Source organism: Pseudonaja textilis, chromosome 3 (genome assembly GCF_049901715.1).
Source record: "Pseudonaja textilis isolate UNSWEBS1 chromosome 3, rPseTex1.2, whole genome shotgun sequence".
NCBI lineage: Eukaryota > Metazoa > Chordata > Lepidosauria > Squamata > Elapidae > Pseudonaja > Pseudonaja textilis.
In genome coordinates, this window is record NC_141992.1 from 46,070,320 (window position 1) to 46,089,191 (window position 18,872).

The 18,872-nt window shown below is 36.6% G+C and overlaps 1 long non-coding RNA gene across 1 annotated transcript; it reads left to right on the plus strand.

The window, feature by feature from the left end:
- The first annotated feature begins 5,680 nt into the window (after positions 1-5,680).
- LOC148126097 (uncharacterized) lies at positions 5,681-18,428 on the plus strand. The gene is made up of 4 exons (XR_015742823.1): positions 5,681-5,795; positions 11,969-12,073; positions 16,799-16,857; positions 18,244-18,428. It is a non-coding gene; the product is annotated as an uncharacterized LOC148126097 (long non-coding RNA).
- Positions 18,429-18,872: the final 444 nt, after the last annotated feature.

The following is an 18,872-nucleotide window of genomic DNA, read 5'->3' on the forward strand; positions in this document are numbered from 1 at the left end:
CATATGCATTCATATAATACACCAAATTTGGTTGATTTTTCTTGTGGTTTAGCTTGTTGCGTGAACCCATTAAACATTTTAATTAATTACTGTAAAAATGTAAAGCAAGCTCAGGAAACAACAAATGTGAACACAACCACTGAGTTCAACCCAGAGTCATTACATTTTTAATGTAATTTTTCCTGGCCTTGCTTTTTTGCTTTCTTGACTTGCTTCTAACCTGGCTATAGTTCATAGCACATCAATTTGAAAAAAAAGAACACAGGATTCATTGTGTGCCTTGTGATCCTACCTAACAATATCTTAATTTTACTTTGACACTTAACACTAGCTCCGGGATTACTTCCTGCTTACTTCCCATTATGATTTGATTAGTTAACTCCTTGCCCAGTGAGACTGTTTTTTTTTTTTTTTTTACCCCTGGTCTATTTCTGGCTTACTGCCATCTAATGCAAGAATTAGGTTTGATTTTGATCCTTGGCAGAACACAATTTCTTTGTGGATTTCTGGCACTGAGATGAATTATCTATAAAGCTCTTCATGGGACTGTTGTAGCCTTTTCTTCCCGCCCTGTGAAATCATCAAAAGAGAGGCTCCTCCAGGTCCCAAGCCCTCAGAAAAGGAGGAGGACCAAATTGGAGGACCCTAGTGCTTTGAAGTACTTTACCTACAGATACACCTGGTTGAATGACATGGTGGAGCAGAGGTGAACAAAAGCAGTCTCATAACAAAAGCCCCAAAAGAGGTGGAGATTGGAGCACAATGTTACAATACTGTTTTCATTATTCTAACAAAAGGAGGAAAATCCTATGGTTGCCACCAACCTGGACTCCTTATTATTGGCCTTCCATTTAGCAGATGAAAACATTTCATTTAGGAGGCATTTCAAAAAAAATATATGATGACCTAGGATGCCCTCTACCAGCTTGTTTATTTCATCTCACTGTTTTGTTGTATATTTGATTTTTATTAAATTGTAAATAATTCAGAGTTTTGCAATTGATGTGGCATATAAACAACTGTAATAAATAAATATTTAATGGTCAAGTAAGGGACTCATAATGGATGACATTCCCTGCAAATATTTAGGCTGATATCTGTGTGTATGTATATAATTTTGGGCTCTTCAGGGGTCATTAATAATAACTGCCCAGCTTTCATTCAGTCTCACTATTATCTCTGCTACATTTGCTTTATCGAAATCCATGTTCTTTTTCTGGACACATTTTTATGACATATGCCCTAGCAACTTGAAGGATTTAACTATAGAGGGTTGCTGATTTTCCCTCTAAAATAAGAGCAAACCTTTTTTTATGGCTCCAGGAGTGTGTACTGCATATGATTTTTTTAAAAACCCTCAAGATAGCAGCTACAACAGTGCAAATATCTGTGTGCTGTACAATAAAAAATAGTTGGAGTTTTAAGTATATCACTGTGGCCAGCATCTTTACTTGGTGTGCTGATGAGCAAAGCAACACAAGGAAAAATATGTCAACATAGCTAAGGTAACTGAACAACCCCAGGACATTACTATGACATTGCCTATAATAATATTTCTCAAACTTCTCAATTTTAAGGTACATGGACGTCAGCACCCAGAATTGCTGGCTGGGGAATGCTGGGAGTTGAAGATCATATACCTTAAAGTTCCTGACACTGAGAAAAACTAGTCTGTAATTTCCAGGCCTGATCCAGCTAGTCTCCCATCAGTCTGCTAGGAAATGTTCAGTGTATTTAGTACCTAATGAGTTCCTATCATAGCAGGGCTTTCTCTATCATAATTGCCAAAAGGTAAGATTTAAAATTCTACAGGAAACCAATAGCCATGCATAGGTAGCTTGTTTCTGCTGAGACATCATATCCGAGCATGTGAGACTCACATGAGATAATAAGTGTATGGGGAATGAAGCCTGCTACCAAGCCTCTGTACCTGGTTATGCTTTGAAATTGTCAAAACACAAGAGCCACCTATAGAAAAAAAAAACTGTGACAAAGAAAGGAAAATTGTTCTCTTTCCTACACTTCCTTGTAAAAGAGATCTACCTGCTTCCAGGATGAAGAGATCTCAGAGAAAGGGGAGGGAAACGATCAATCAACCTGGAGTTTTTCTCCTTCCATTTTTCCATCTGCAACCATGCAAAGAATCTTGTTCGGCACTGTACAAAGAGCACCCCCCTGAAAAGAGTAGGCTGGGGGCCGAGGCTGCCAGTGGCTGTGTGAGATAACGTCTACTTGCAAACACTGCTGCCTTTGTATGGCTGTCACTGTCCCTATTGTTTGGGAGCCTCTTGCCTCAGGGATATTGTTCTATGTCTTTTGTTTCAGCCTGGCTTCTTTTTGTTTGACTTTACTTATCCTTTCATTCCTCTCTTTTGTGCTCAGGTTTTTTCTCTCTCTCTCTTTCTCTGTCTCTCTCTGTCTTCCTCTCTCCTTCCTCTGTTGTATTTAACAATACTTCCAGGCCCTTTCTGGGGTGGGGTGGGGAAATGCCCTCTGGGTTCTTTCCAGTTCCTTACCTATTGGGGTGGGGTGGAGGCTGTTGAGAAAGGAACGTGGAAGGAGATTCCACAGGGCAAAGATGGAAGAGCTAAAGGAGCAGATGAGAGGCTTTAGAAAATATTGTATAAGGGAACTGTGTAAAATACTCCTATTTTTAAAATGAGCTACAAAATCTAGCCATTTTGAATCTCACACAGCCTAATTGCTTGTAAACCTGGATGCTTGAGAATCATAAAATGGAAACAAAGACATGTTTGGGTAGTCATGATGATAAAAAAATCTGGCCCTTACTATATTTTACATACATCATTCTCAGCATGTATATGTCTCTCTCTCTGCATGTATGTCCCTCTATGTGTATATGTATTTGTATTAAAGGCTTAATATTTGTAGATGTTCTATTCCTGCACTGAATACAGATAGAAAAATATTCTAGTCCTTGTGTCACAGATTGGAAAACTGAGGCAAAAGGCCAAAGAATGCTGAAACTTAAATAAATGAATAGAACAGCCTGACAGATCTGACAAAAGCAACTGCTTTTGTTACATTTAAATGTTTTAAAAAATAAAATTTCCACACATTTCAATTGATTATTTTTCTTTTGAAAGATTACATTTCTCTTTTTTCAAAAAAATACTATGTATTTGAATTGTAAAAGATACATGTAAAGTGAAGTCTCCATCAGTTTGAACTCAACAGCTAGTGACTTCAAGGATACATTAATGTAGTTTTCTTGGCAACATTAATGTTGGAACATGGAAATTGTTCTCACTATGCATAAAACACAAGGAGAAACCATGAAGAATGTGCCAATTTATATGGAGAAACTGGCATTACAACATGGACAGCTATATGTCCCTTTATTTAAGCTGAGGAAAAATAAGTGAAAACTAGAATATTCTTAAAGAATGGCAGCCATAAATGTTGTCATCGAAAGCATCCTTTGTTAAATAAAAAGCATCTATACAGTGTTTGTCTCCCTACATCTTTTTTTTTATTAAAATGATGTTTTCTTCTTTAATTTTAAAAACAAAATAATAGCAATCCACCCATGGTCATTCTATTTTTCTGTTTAGGTAGGGAAATAGCCCTGAAAGGATGATATTTCAAGTTGTCTGGTATAATAACAGCAATTGTTCTTGTCATATTTCAAATGTTTTGGAAAATGAAATGATGTACATTTCATTTTTTTTGATGGGTTACATTTCTTTTTTTCTGAAAGAAATACTTTATTATGTCTTTGAATTGTAAAGTATGAAGGTAAAGAAAAAGTCAAGTCTCCTTCAATCTAAGCTAACTGTTGGTGACTTCAGGGATATGCTACGTTAATGTTAATGTAGTTTTCTTGACAATAGTGCAATATGGAAATGTATACACTTGCAATGTAAACATGAAATAGTTCCTATTAATTATTGGTCAAACCATTTTGAATCGAATGAAAAATGTTCAGAATTTTTCTAGTGTTTAAAATAAACAACTTACATATCTTTGCATTTATATACCAAACTGTAGACAGCAAGTTCAATTCAAGTTTTATAATAGTTGCGCCCCCTTGAGATAAATGCTATCTCTCATGGAACACCTGTTTTGCATGCGGAAGCTCCCAAGTTCACTCCCCAATTATCTCTAGCTAAGTAGAAAAGTTTCAAATAAGAGATCATTCATCAGAAAAAGTCAATGTTTCTTCTTTTTTAATCCTCCCTCATTTCTCTTCTCCTATGAAAGTACTTTGCCATTGCCTTCTTTTGTAATATTTCCTAAACTTATCAGTTTAGCCTAGCTCAATAGAACAAAATCTGGATAAATTTTGGATGGAATTAGTTTGAATGATAATGTCTTGATATTATTGTGTGTTTTGTTACTGATGGCTTTTGTGAAAATAAATGCAATTATTTTTAATGTGTGAATTTTGAATCTGGCATATATGGAAGATAACAGGTTGAGGAAGACTCACTTGAGGAAAAAAAATTAAAGATAATATTTATAACCTTGGTATTATGGGTACTGTAAACTATAATTAAATATGTGCACTGCAAGAGCATACAAAATAATATATTCACATTACATTTTTTCCAAAAGTATAAAATAAGCGTCAATATTCTCCACAACTGTGAAACAATTGAAATTTGAAACTATCTTTTACAACTCAGTTATCCAACATCAGAAGGATAAGAGGGATCAAAACACCAATGCTAATATTTGTAGTTGTAGCAAGGTGTCCTAGGTGTTGTGGAAATACAACTCTCAGAATTCTCAGCCAAAATGTCATATGGAGAGCATCAGTTTGAGAGAGCCTGGATTAATCTCTTCAAAAGATACCTGAAAATAAATCTATTTTTAAAATGTATTTTCTGTATATGAATTTATATACTTGGTGTACTAGGAGAATATGCATCCATTTCAGGCTCCATTGGTTAAGTTCAAAAATGGGAAATCAAAGCCAATCGAGGAGGGATCACTTCAAGGCTTATGTGAGTTACAAAGCTCTGATACACTGAGGAGTAGCACATTACAGTAGCACATTAGATAAATAGAGTCCCAGAACAAAACTGCAAGGGTTGTGTTTCCAGCAGAAAAGAACATAAGACACTAGTAGACCTTGGTGGACATATCAGATTAATCTAATTTTCTTTTGGTTTATTTTGATTCACATGTATTCCTTTGATGTCTTCTGCATCTCTATAGGCTCAAAAACAATAGCAGTATCCTCTGTGCATTTGTACATACAGATTCCTCTCGATCAATCTAGTGCTCACAAATGTAGTAAATTAATAAATCCAACCCAAAAGTATAGAGATTACAGAAGTTCGAGAAAGGGGGCTCACTCTAGCATGCAATATTACATAGGTGGTGTGAAGCCACATTTTCCATATTACAAAACCTATATTATATTGAAGAATAAATAGAAAGGAAAGCAATTTTCAATGTTTACATTATATGGAAAGTCATATGTACCAAAGTCATGCCCCAACAAATAACTTTTATATACTGTTGTTGCACTCTAGCCCCATCTAGTGGCCGGAGGGACAAATATGCCCCAACATATATCTTTATATACTGTTGTTGCTCTCTAACCCCATCTAGTGGCTGGAGAGATAAATATCAAGTATATTTTTTGAAGCTGACCCACCTCTTTACCCATCAGCCCTCACTCTCAAAACAAGTGCATGCTGGGAAGCCAGACTCCATTTCCTTTAGCATTTAGAGAAGACAGAAGCACAAAAAAGAATCCATTTTAATCTGTGGCACATGGTCATCCAAGGACAAACCCACATCCCACACACAGAGCATCGCTGGTGAGTATTTATTAATTGTTACGTTCAACAGTAACTCAATACTGCCTATCTTATATTTGGTTCTCATTGTATGTATTCCTATTCTCCCCAGTTTCACCATATCCTGATCTTTCAATAAAGCATCCAGATCTACCCACACAGTGTGTTTTATTGGAGAATAGGAAGGTTTAGCTGCATGTCAAGCTGCACACAGACTAACATATAGTGAGGACAGAACAACCAACATCTTCTTGATCACAAATGCTTTGACTTTGTAAGCTTCCGAAATACAATAGGTGCAAGTATCATTTTGACAGACAACATAATTAATGCTTTCCAAAGCTCCCTGCTCATGGACCACTTTATCTCATATCATATCTCATATCATATCATATATCATCATGTCATGTCATGTCATATCAGTGAGCTTTAGCTTGTTTTTCCAAATGAGAAGTGAATGTGCTGCAAAGCAACTTGTTCATTTCTAGCACTTTATAAGGGCTTTCATAACTGGACTGTAAAAATCCAGATGCCTCCCAAATGAGAGCAAACAATTACAATGTTCTGTATCTGTTTGCTAGTGGATGCCTGGATTTTTGAAGTTGTTGGGTATATGGATACTCCAACTGGTTTGGGTTGAATAAATATGTAAACCTAGGATTAAGTGCTATGTAGCTTTAAAGCTAGAAACTGCAATGTCATTGTGGGTGCGGTTGCAGACAGCCATATAGGTAGAGGGGAAACGTAATAGCCCCGGCTTCTGGATGCAACTGTATGAGTCCGGCTTCTGCATGCACCTGGTTACTGTTCCTGGTCTGCTGCCTACTGTGTTGGTCTATCTGCTTACCTTGGAGGCTACTGTGCCAGATACCATTTCACCTGAACACAAGGACTGTTTGCCTAGTGAGCTGAGGATTCAGCATTGTCTTGGTGAGAAAGGTATCATAGAGAGAAGATTACAAGCAGATAAGGACATTGTATTTACTGTAAATGGACTTGATAACTGGATTGATAAACTGGATACTGACATATGGACTGAATGACTATTCTTAATCTCTGTATGAATTAAATACCTATTTAAAAACCACAAACAGTGTTTTTGTCTCAAGTGTGTGTATACTCTAGGGCCCAGCCTCACTCTCATTTGGCTGCCTGGTTTGACTGCTGCTGCACACTCTGCTAGGGGGTTTATCCCCAAACACTAACATTGGTTATGGGCCCAGCAGTGTGCACAGTCTAGCTAACCAGGTTATACCAGTGAGAGTTTTGGTCAAGAGTTACACATTGCTGTAAAGACAAACTGTTTGTTAAATAGTTATTTTTCTGCAGAGCAATGGCACAAGTAAATTTGCCAAGTCTGTCCATGATAGCCAGACTAGATGGAACAAACTATGTTTCATGGTCAATGAAGTGTAGTTTACTGCTACGAAGAGAAGGTTTGTGGGACATAATTACAAACCCACCAGATGTATCAAACTTAAATCCTAATGATGAAGAGGATTATAAACTGATACAGGACTATGAAAGAAAAAATGAGCAGGCTTTGTGCATCATAGGTCTCACCCTGTCTGACCAGCAACTCATTCATATCCGTGGAGTGGAAAATGCTGCAGACTGCTGGGATAGTCTTAAAAGGATTTATGTTCGAGACAGTGTAGGAGCTCATATCAATCTTACACGGAAGCTGTTTAGAACACATCTTGAGATAAATGGAGACATGTTAACTCATTTAAACTGTATGAAAAGCATTTTTCAAGAACTGCAAGAAAAAGAGCTTGTATTTAATGAGTTGCAACAAGTATACATTATACTGTCTTCTTTGGATCGAAGCTATGATGATTTTGTGACTGCATTGGAAGTATTGCCAAAAGACAGTTTATCAGTAACTGAGATTACCGGCAGGCTATTAGAGGAAGCCAGGAGAAGGAGTGAACGTAAACAGCTGAGGGAAGATAAACATAAGGAAGAGAAATTATCTTCAAGGCCTGAGAGAAACCAGCTGTGTAAAGGAAAGCACCCGGAAGAAGAGAAGTTATCTTCAACGGCATACACAATTAAAAAGTGTTTTAATTGTGGAGGCAGAGGACATTTGGCAAGATTCTGCAAAAAAGGAAAACGCCAGAATTTAAAGAAGCCAAAGAAATCCTTTGAACTGGCCATGTTTAGCAATTGTGATATTAAGAATAATAAGTGCACACTGGAAAGGGATAACAAAAAGGTAACTGCAGCTTTAAATGGAGCATTGTATGTCTTACATGATGGTAAGAAAGGGGAGGCACAAACTGTATTTAATAATATCAAGCCTCATGATGAATGTATCCATTTATTGCATAGGCGTTTGGGGCATGTAAATTTTAAAATGCTAAAACGTACAGTAGAGTTATCTGAAGGGATAAGGTTAAAGCCCTGTGATAAGTATTTGCATTGTAATGTCTGTTGTGAAGATAAGAGTAAAATAATGCCTGCAAATAGGCTAAATGGTTTTAAAACTAAAGAACCTTTAGAAGTTGTATTTGCAGACATTATAGGTCCAAAGAAACCCAGTATGGGGGATGCTCGATATATACTGAGCATTATGGACCATTACTCTAGATATGGGTTTTGCTACTTAATGAAAAGCAAAACTGAAACATATCAACATTTCTTCAACTGGTTAAAGTTTGCTGAAAGGAAAACTAAAAGGCAACTGATAACCTTGGTGGCAGATAATGGCACGGAATTTGTTAACAGCAAATTCCAGAATAGATTAAAGGCAGCTGGAATAGCTCATAAGACATCTGCACCATACAGACCACAGCACAATGCATATATTGAAAGGCGAGGCCAAACATTGCAGGCAATGACCCGTACTATGTTAACTGATTCTGGGTTACCTGATTCTTTGTGGGGGGAGGCCACAATGTGTGCTAATCATTTATTAAATAATGTGGTTAACTCAACCACTGGTGAAATACCATTCACCATGTGGCATGGCAGGAAGCCTAATTTGAGTTACCTGCACACATTTGGTGCACCAGCATGGGTGCATATCCCTACACAACTCAGGCGTAAAGGGCAACATAGAGCTAAACAATTATTCTTCGTTGGTTACCAAGCTAACCATAGGGCATATAGATTTTGGGAAAAAGGCACATCTAGAGTGTTATGTAGTGCTAATGCCCAATTTCTAGAGCACGTAGGATGGGATAAGTTAGAGCAGGATACCAATAAAGAAGTGGTTATTGAATCCTATAGAAATCCCATTAAGTATCCCTGTAACTTTAAGAAAGAAGTAAAGGAAGAAGTACAGGAAGAGATTGTGCCCATAGAAGAAGAAAAGGAAGAAATAGCTGAGCAAGATGAGGACCAGGTAGTAACTCAACCAAGCCCAGTAATACCCAGAAGGACTACACGTATATCTAGACCGCCTGATAGATACCAGGCTAACACAGTGTGCCAGGTAAATAGAATTCCATCTACTGTGGATGAGATTAAAAGATATCCTTCTAAAGAGAAAGAAAAATGGTATGCAGCAATTAATAAAGAATTGAAGTCTCTGAAGGATATGAAGGTATATGAAAACGTGAGATTACCTAGTAATGAAAAAACCATTGGCTGCAAATGGATTTTTAAAATAAAAAAAGATAAGGATGGAAACACAATCCATAAGGCAAGGTTAGTAGCCCAAGGCTTTAGACAAAGTGCAAAAGACTATGATGAAGTATTTGCACCTAGTCTTAAAGCAGCAACGTTAAGGGCAGCCTTAGTGTGGGCAGCAAGCAAGAAATATATACTTAACCATTTAGATGTGGAAACTGCTTACTTGCATGCTCCACTAAGACATACTGTGTATATGAAAAGGCCTAATGGATTTAAAGGAGAAAATAATAATGATAATGATTGTTGGTTATTAAAGAAGAGCCTTTATGGTCTTAAACAATCGGGCTATGAATGGAACCAGTATATTGTAAAGGAACTGACCAATATAGGATTTAAAGCTGGTTTAGCTGACCCATGTCTATTTAAGAGAGAAAAGAATGGGAAGATATCATTATTATTATTGTTTACTGATGATATTGCTCTGGTTACTAAAACTAATGATGAAGCAAATGAAATAATTGCATCATTAGCCAAGAAAGTAAAAATCAAGCAATTAGGTGAGATAAAGAGATATCTAGGTTTGAATATACTGAGAACTCAAAAGGGTTATAAGATATCTCAAGAAGATAAGATATCTAAATTGCTAATGGATTATAAAATGGAACTTTGTAAGCCTGCAAAGACTCCAATGAGTCAGGATATTTGCAAAATCGATACTCAAAGTCCCAAGTTTGATAAGGAACTGTATCAATCTTTGATTGGTAGCTTATCATATATTAGCAATTGGTCAAGGCCAGATATTGTTTTTAGTATTAATCAGCTGGCTCGACACAATAATGACCCGCTTCAATGTCACTGGAATGCATTGAAAAGAATCCTAAGATACCTTAAAGGAACATTACACCATGCACTGTATTTAGAACCAGAAGGTGATCTCATATTGAGTGCTTATGCAGATGCTAGTTTTGCATCAGAAAGAGATACTAGAAAGTCGACTTCAGGAACAGCCATAATGCTGGGTAAGACATTAATTGGCTGGAAGTCTATAAGGCAACAGCATATAAGTTTGTCTACTATGGAGGCAGAATTCTCCTGTTTATCTTTATTGTGTACTGAGTTGATTATGTACAAACAAATGTTGAAGGATATGGGTATAACTGTAAATTACCCTATAGTTGTACATGAAGATAATCAGGCAGCAATTAAAATGGCCACTAATATTGCAGTTAAAACGAGAAGTAAACATACAGATTTGAGATATCTTAGTGTAAGAGAATCTGTACAGAGTAAATTGATACAGCTGGAATACTGCATGTCGGAGGACAATGTAGCTGATCATTTTACTAAAGCCCAAGGTGCTATTAAGCATCTACAGAGTTGTCAAAAATATGGGTTTAGAATGTAAAGGTTATATATTTATGTCACCCAAAAGGGGAGAATGTTGGGTATATGGATACTCCAACTGGTTTGGGTTGAATAAATATGTAAACCTAGGATTAAGTGCTATGTAGCTTTAAAGCTAGAAACTGCAATGTCATTGTGGGTGCGGTTGCAGACAGCCATATAGGTAGAGGGAAACGTAATAGCCCGGCTTCTGGATGCAACTGTATGAGTCCGGCTTCTGCATGCACCTGGTTACTGTTCCTGGTCTGCTGCCTACTGTGTTGGTCTATCTGCTTACCTTGAGGCTACTGTGCCAGATACCATTTCACCTGAACACAAGGACTGTTTGCCTAGTGAGCTGAGGATTCAGCATTGTCTTGGTGAGAAAGGTATCATAGAGAGAAGATTACAAGCAGATAAGGACATTGTATTTACTGTAAATGGACTTGATAACTGGATTGATAAACTGGATACTGACATATGGACTGAATGACTATTCTTAATCTCTGTATGAATTAAATACCTATTTAAAAACCACAAACAGTGTTTTTGTCTCAAGTGTGTGTATACTCTAGGGCCCAGCCTCACTCTCATTTGGCTGCCTGGTTTGACTGCTGCTGCACACTCTGCTAGGGGGTTTATCCCCAAACACTAACAGAAGTCATGAGATGATAGCCCCAATTTTAAGGCCTCGTAATTCTGGCTGTAGTTCAGCAATTCATGCTGAAGTAGTGCCTGGAGTGTGGTAGCTGGGAACGAATGAGGCTAAGGAATTTTGAGATACAAAGACAGTCATTGTAGTAAATGATAAAAGTTAGCTATTTTTCATTCAGGTTTGCTGAGGTATTGAGCAATTACTGGCATATATAGCAATACTGCTAAAGATCAGCAAAGTTTCACCAAAATGTGCTGCATAAATCCATTTGTGATTGTGAGATAGAAATTTGATTAATTAAAGTAACATAAACATAGGCCTTATATATGATCACCTAGTGCTTATTGCAAATGACCTAGTTTGGAAAATCACAGGAGTAAATCTTCCTGCTTTCTCCCCCCACCAGTATCAACTTTCCATGATCTAAGGATTGGGACTGGAGAGAAATATGTTGTCTACTGGCATTCTCACCCTCTGAAAACATCAGGCAAAACTTAATAGATTGTAGCCAGAAAAAAAATAAACAATGATCATCCCAGGAGACATTAATGCTTCATTTTCTTGCATGGCTTTTCAGTGTTTACATAGTGCTGCCTGAGAAGCCAATTAATACAGGAGTTCAGTGACTAGAAGCCATTTCTATTTCCTATTTCATCGAAGGAAGACATCAAACCTGACCAAGGTGGGAGATTTTGGTAATACAGGTAGTCCTTGACTTATGATCACAATTGAGCCCAACATTTATGTTGCTAAGTGAGAACTTTGTTGAGTTTTGCCCCATTTTATGACTTTTCTTATGACATTTGTTAACTGAATCACTGCAGCTGTTAAATTAGTAATATGATTGTTAAGTGAATTTGGCTTTCCCATTGACTTTGCTTGTCAGAAGGTTGCAAAAGGTGATCACATGACCTTGGGACACTGCATACTCTCATAAATATGAACCAGTTACCAAGCATCTGAATTTTGATCACATGATCATGGAAAGGCAACAAAGGTTGTAAGTGTGAAAAATGGTCATAAGTCATTTTTTAAAAATGTGGCTGTAACTTCGAACTATCACTAAATGAACTCTTGTAAGTCAAGGACTATTTATAATGTTACATAATAATGGTAATTATTGGTAATAATGTTTCATACTCTTACATTATGTAGGATCATGCTGATCCTACATTATGGAAAGTCTATAAGGAATGAGGGAAAGTCCCTAAGAAACACTTGGGATGTCAGGTTATGCTAAGAAATTAATAAACTAAACAGTTGGGCAGTTATGGCTTCAAATTGTTCTTTTCAGGTGGTTCATTAGGCAATGCACTTTTTCTTGAACCAAATAGACATTACATGAAGGAGAAATCATAAATCATCAGAACTTCTCCCTCCCGACATTACCATCATATACCTGTCAATTAGCTATTCCAATATTTGATTTCCTTTTCTCTGTCCATTTATTCTATGTGAACATAAAAGGAACAGAATGAAGGAACAGAAAACACAGAGAGCAGAAGAGGAGGTGAAAAAATATTGCCCAACAAAAGATGAAAAAAGTAGTTGTTCTTATGCCCACAGGAATAGGTGTGAGCCTGATGACTCAGATGCCCATTTCCTCTTTTGCAAAAAGTCCCCATAGTTTATGTGGATAAGAACAAGTGATTAGACTGAAAAACATGCATTATATCTTCAAATGCATCTGTAAAATCATGTTATTATCGTTGGTAGTGTTAGGTTATTCAGTGGCAGCAAATGCTGCAGTGAACATTTTAACTTCAAACTCAATTGCTCAATATTTTGTCATCATAGGCAGCATCCTTCATCTCTTAGTTTTTGGTACTAGGGGATCAAACCAAGAACAAAAATGCATACGCTCCATCCCCCTTCCAAATACCAAGATTTAGACATCATACCTAACAGTCCCTCTCAAAATCTCCTAAATTGTAAGTTTAAACATGATATGGTGGGAAAAATGGGAAATAATGGCATTAACAGGTCATCCATATATTGGTCAAGAGGTTATCTTTTGGCCTAACACGATCCCATGTAAAAGCAGCTGCCATTAAAAAACTGCCTTGATCAATCTTTTAGATAATTCTCACTTGACCTTTTTTTCTCAAGAAATGGAAATCGAGCAGATTCAAGTAATGCTCAAGTCAGAGTAAGGATGTGAAAGTGCTGTCATGAGTTGTTGAAGGCTTTGTATGGCAACGAGCACCACATCCCAAAAACCAAGGTCTGCTTTGGGAAAGAGTTTTGGATATTTAACGGTAAATGGTGTTTTAAGCATCTGCAAGGCACTCATTCTGTCCCCAGGAATACGAAAATGCCCTCAAATCATGGGCTGAACAGCTTCTGGGAGCTGTAAGATGAATGCAATTGGCTACATGCCTGTATGTTTTGCACTCCTGTCAAGATAACAAAGAAGCTTAGTCTAAGTATATCATTGGGTTCTAGTACGATGATGGAAAGTGGTGCAGACAAACTGTCCCTGTAACTTGATTTTTCTTCAGCACTTAAAAATAACAGAATAACAAAGTTTGGAGGTCTTCTAGTCTAACCCCCTGCTCAAACAGGAGACCCTATACCATTTCAGAAAAACAAATGTCCAATCTCCTCTTAAAAACCTTCAGTGTTGGAGCAATTACAACTTCTGGAGGCAAATTATTCAACTGATTAATGTTCTACCCGTCAGGAAAATTTCTCCTTAGTTCTAGGTTCTACTTCACCTCCCCAGAAGGAAAAGTGTTGCTTCCTAAATGATTATCTAACACATATGACTAAAAACTGTACAGCAATACCAAAAGAAAGTAGGACTGTTAGGGTGTTTAACGTATCATGATTTCATATCATATCTGACAGTATATGGCCCCAAAAGGGCATATTATGATACAATCAGTCATTAATTTCACCATGACTTCAACACATGTCATTCATCTGGATTTCATATCTTAAAGTAATCACATAAGCCAGTTACGTAGAAGTCTCAGGCATTATATGAGAATAAAACAGTTATGGCGCCAGGGCAGTGGATGAGGTAGTTCCCTTTGAGTATTATTTCTGATGCAGCCATTGGCATGGAGGCATGTGTTATTACCAAATATGAAATGCAAAGGAGGTATCATTTGTAGAGGAGAATTGGTCAGATAAATAAGAGATACAAACCCTTCCCACCTGACAATTTTTCCATGAGTATACATTCATCCCCCTGGACGTTTATAATATTTTCCAACAGCTGGGATAGCAACCTTGAAATGAACCTAATCGGAGGATGGAGGGGCCACAAGCAACATATTTGCAGAAGAAAATCAATGCATAGAGCAATAATTAAGTATTCATTCATTGATTTCCCCTTTTGAATTCATCTTCCTTCCTTTGGGAAAAATGGGCTTGAGAACATTGGATTTTTCAGGTCTTATAATACAACCCAGAATTATTAAAATTGATTTAGTTGGCTGATAAAAGTGTTAGTCCTTAGATGCAAAATAGACTTTTGGAGACTTCCTTTAAGTCACACATATCTTAAAGTAATCACAGGAAATCTGACCAACTGAATCAGTATCAAACAGCAGTTCATGGCCTTAACAGGAAAGCTGTCCACCCACTGATCTGAAACTAGCATTGTTCATTAATACATTTGCACTTTTAGATGGAAAGGAAATCTGATAGTGCGTTCTATTTGGCATGGCAATCTTCTTTCAATTGCAGACCCCTTCATGAGTGCACCCGTTGCCTGAAGAAAGGTTACACACAAAATATTCTGTGAACTGTATTTCTTGAGAAGTAGCTAGTTTAAATTATTTTATTACTTGGCACTAGATAGACAGTCCCAACTGCAAACATATATATATGGTATTCAGATTTGTTCGGGTATTTTCCCACAGAAGCCTGATGAACGTTGCTACAACTTTAAAACCACAACTATAATGACGTGGGAAAATACCCGAACAAAGCTGAATACCATACATGTAAGTACCCGTGAAAACTTAAGAAAACATATACATACATACATACATACATACATACATACATATATTGCATATTGCATATGAGAACTACATGAGAAACGTTAATCTTTTAAAAACTTTGCATGGGTATGTGTAATTGTATCAATTGCTTTTTTTCTTTTGTATCATTTTCTATTTTTGCTTAAATCCACCATGCATTATAAAATGTCCCTTCATAGTTTTCAGGTTTCCAACATTGGCTAGAAGTAACTTTCTGCATCTTTGATAATTTCTCTAGTGTCATATACTAAAGATACATCATTGTATTAAAATCAGTCTTAAATTATAACATAATTTGAATTTTATCCCATTTATCCACATTTCTGTGTATTATAACCAAAGTTTTGTCATGCAGTTCTTGTTCCTCTTGTTATAAATCTTAACGTTTTTATACATTTTTGCAACCACATATTCACCGTTTGTACATAATTAATTTTCAAATTCTATCTCCTGTTGTTCAGTTCCCATTATCTACGTAAAAACTTCTTGAACTTTAGTAGTCAATTGTTCTCTTGACTACATCTTAAGTTCATCTTCTTGTATTACTAGATTTGGTTTGTTAACCAGTTTCCTTTGCCTGCTGTTTCTTTTTTATAGAATGCTTCCTATGCAGAGTTCTATAAAGATATTTGGAGGCACAACCTGGGTTTATATTTATTCCATATTCATAATATGGCATATCTCACAAAATGACTTTCTGAAATCTGCATTAACTTTATTATTAAATCCCAGGTTACATTCCTCTAAGGCTCTTTTCCTCCTCAGCAAAACCACTTTCATCCAAACCAAAAAGCAGGTTGCAAAATAGACTATAAAATTAGGTAATCTTTATCCTCCTCTTTCTTTTGCTGTCTTGCCTGATGTGCACTTGAACTCTTCCCTTCTGAAATTATATTTATGGTTTTTTTTTAAACTAACTGTATGGTTTTCTCACCAATGAGAAGGAAGGACTCCCTGGAGAAGAGCCTAACCTGGGAACAACTGAAGGCAAAAGAAGGGGATGGCAGAGAATGAGGTGGCTGGATGGAGTCACTAAAGCAGTCGGCGTGAGCTTAAATGGATTCCAGGGGATGGTAGAGGACAAGAAGTTATGGAGGAACATTATCTATGGGGTAGCGATGGGTCAGACAAGACTTCACGACTAACAACATGGTTTTAATCCTAATTATGCATTCTGGAGTTGTATGACACTCACATTATTCAGTAGTTGGAGTGGCCAGATAAGGGATTCTGGTCTTGAATCTGAATGGCATCCATCCTTCTTTGTTTCACTTGTAAACAAATGAAATGATGATCTCATTTGCATGTGTTCATAGAATGTTCATGACAATGTATTTCCTATATTTCTGACTGAAACTGGATTCTACCAGCAAGAAAACCCTTGTCTAAAATGATGCAAATCTGCTTTCCAGGATTAATTCAACATCAATATTACTGAGCAGGAGGAACTGATGACTTCACTTTGTAGAGGGTAATGTGCCATATACTATTAACCCCCACCATAATTTGTATTGATAAAAAATAATGAATTACATCCACAACTTCAAAATGCAGACTGCAAATATATTGAAAATGTGAGAATTATGTCATGTTGTAAAGCCCCCTTTGCAGTGATATCATCCCTAATGAATATGGCAGTTCTTGCTCAATTGCAGTGGGGAGAGCAATAAAACAGTCTTACACATTATAAAACAACACAACTTGCAAAGCAGTATGAAACAAAAAGTGAAGCAAATCTGACTTTTGGAGATCATTCTACTTTCTGTTGGCTGGTAAAATAGAAATCTCTGGATAAGGGCAAATTAGAAAGAGTCAAGCATGGTCTTTTGCAGTTATATGGATTCGTACATATACCTGGTAGAATTTCTCCTGTTTCCATATTGTTTTGGAGCCTTTAAAGCAGCAGACAGTACTACTGTGGGAACCATATTGCTGACACACTACCATAGGATTACTTTTCCAGTTTAAGCCAGGTGTGCCCCCTGCTGTCCATAACAATGATTACATTGTCTACCAAGCTTTGGAAGTTCTTCATACTATGCAGCATTTCTGATATAATTAAATCCTCCTTTCCATTCCATTCTCACAAGAGCCAACAAGGTTTAATTTTCTTTAGGAACCTAAATATATGTCTAAAGAAAATATATGAAGAAAATATCACTGAGCAAATATATGTAATGGAAGCAGAAGGCATGAACCAACAAAACAATACAGCTCATCAGTCTAGAACCCACATTACGTATCTGATATTAACACAGTTGAGGAAGTCCAGAAATATTCCACAAGAAGTTCTCCACTCCTCTACTCATTGCAGAATACCTCATGCCACCAGACTCGAAATTCTAGACCTAGAAAACCTAGAACTACGCCGCCTTCGGTCCGATCTAAGTATAGTATATAAAATCATACATTACAATGTCCTACCTGTCAATGAATACTTCAGCTTCAACCATAACAACACAAGAGCAAACAATAGATACAAACTCAAGCTTAATCACACCAAACTTGATTGCAGGAAATACAACTTCAGCAAGAGTGGTCAATGTCTGGAATACTCTGACTGTGGTTTCTTCCCCAAACCCCCAAAACTTTAACCTTAGACTGTCTACTATTGACCTCACCCCTTTCCTAAGAGGTCTGTAGGGGGCCTGCATAAGCGCACCAACATGCCGTCCCTGTTCTATTGTTTCATTTTTTTATTTTTCTTATATGTATCCATGTATTCATAACTATGTTTTTACTTATATACCTATTATCTTGTAAGCAATTGACAAAAATAAATAAAAAAATAAAAACCAAGAAGGAAATACAGCAAAATATCATATATTATCTTGTCTTATCATCTTTTTCCATTCAGAAAAGGGTACTCTATTTGCAATCGAGTCATTTACAGAGAATCACTTTTGGGATGGGAAGAAAGGACGGACAGACAGCCAGACAGAAAGAAACACCACTACTTAGAAGGAATTTCCAAAATGTTACATCAATTTCTTGTTCATACGTTCTAGCAGCTGGTAGTCTGGTAGCTGATTGCTCCTAATCTTGCAGGTAATATATGACCAAGACTAGAAATACTAATAACCTTATTCTTTATTGATTAGTCTAATTTTATTTAAGTGTGCTAAGGTGAAAACTATTGCATTTTCCTGAATTTATTGCCTTTGTTCAGCCATCTATTCATTACACTTGCTTGAATGACTGCAGTTTAATATAACTTTCCTCTATTCCCCTTTTTATATTCCATGCATTACATTTGAGATATTTAGCTTGTTTTTTTTCTAAATTCAAATGATCTACATATTTTCTCATAGTAAATTACCAATAGTTGCATTTTGAAGTGAGGTGATCAAAATTGTTTTGGTTTATTTCAGTTTAGAATTGTACACTTGTATAGGTGGCAGTTTTATTTTCACTTAACTTTTTTCCTAATGAGCAATGTGAAATTTTTGAGTTTCACAGAATAGTGGTACAACTAACTACTGAATC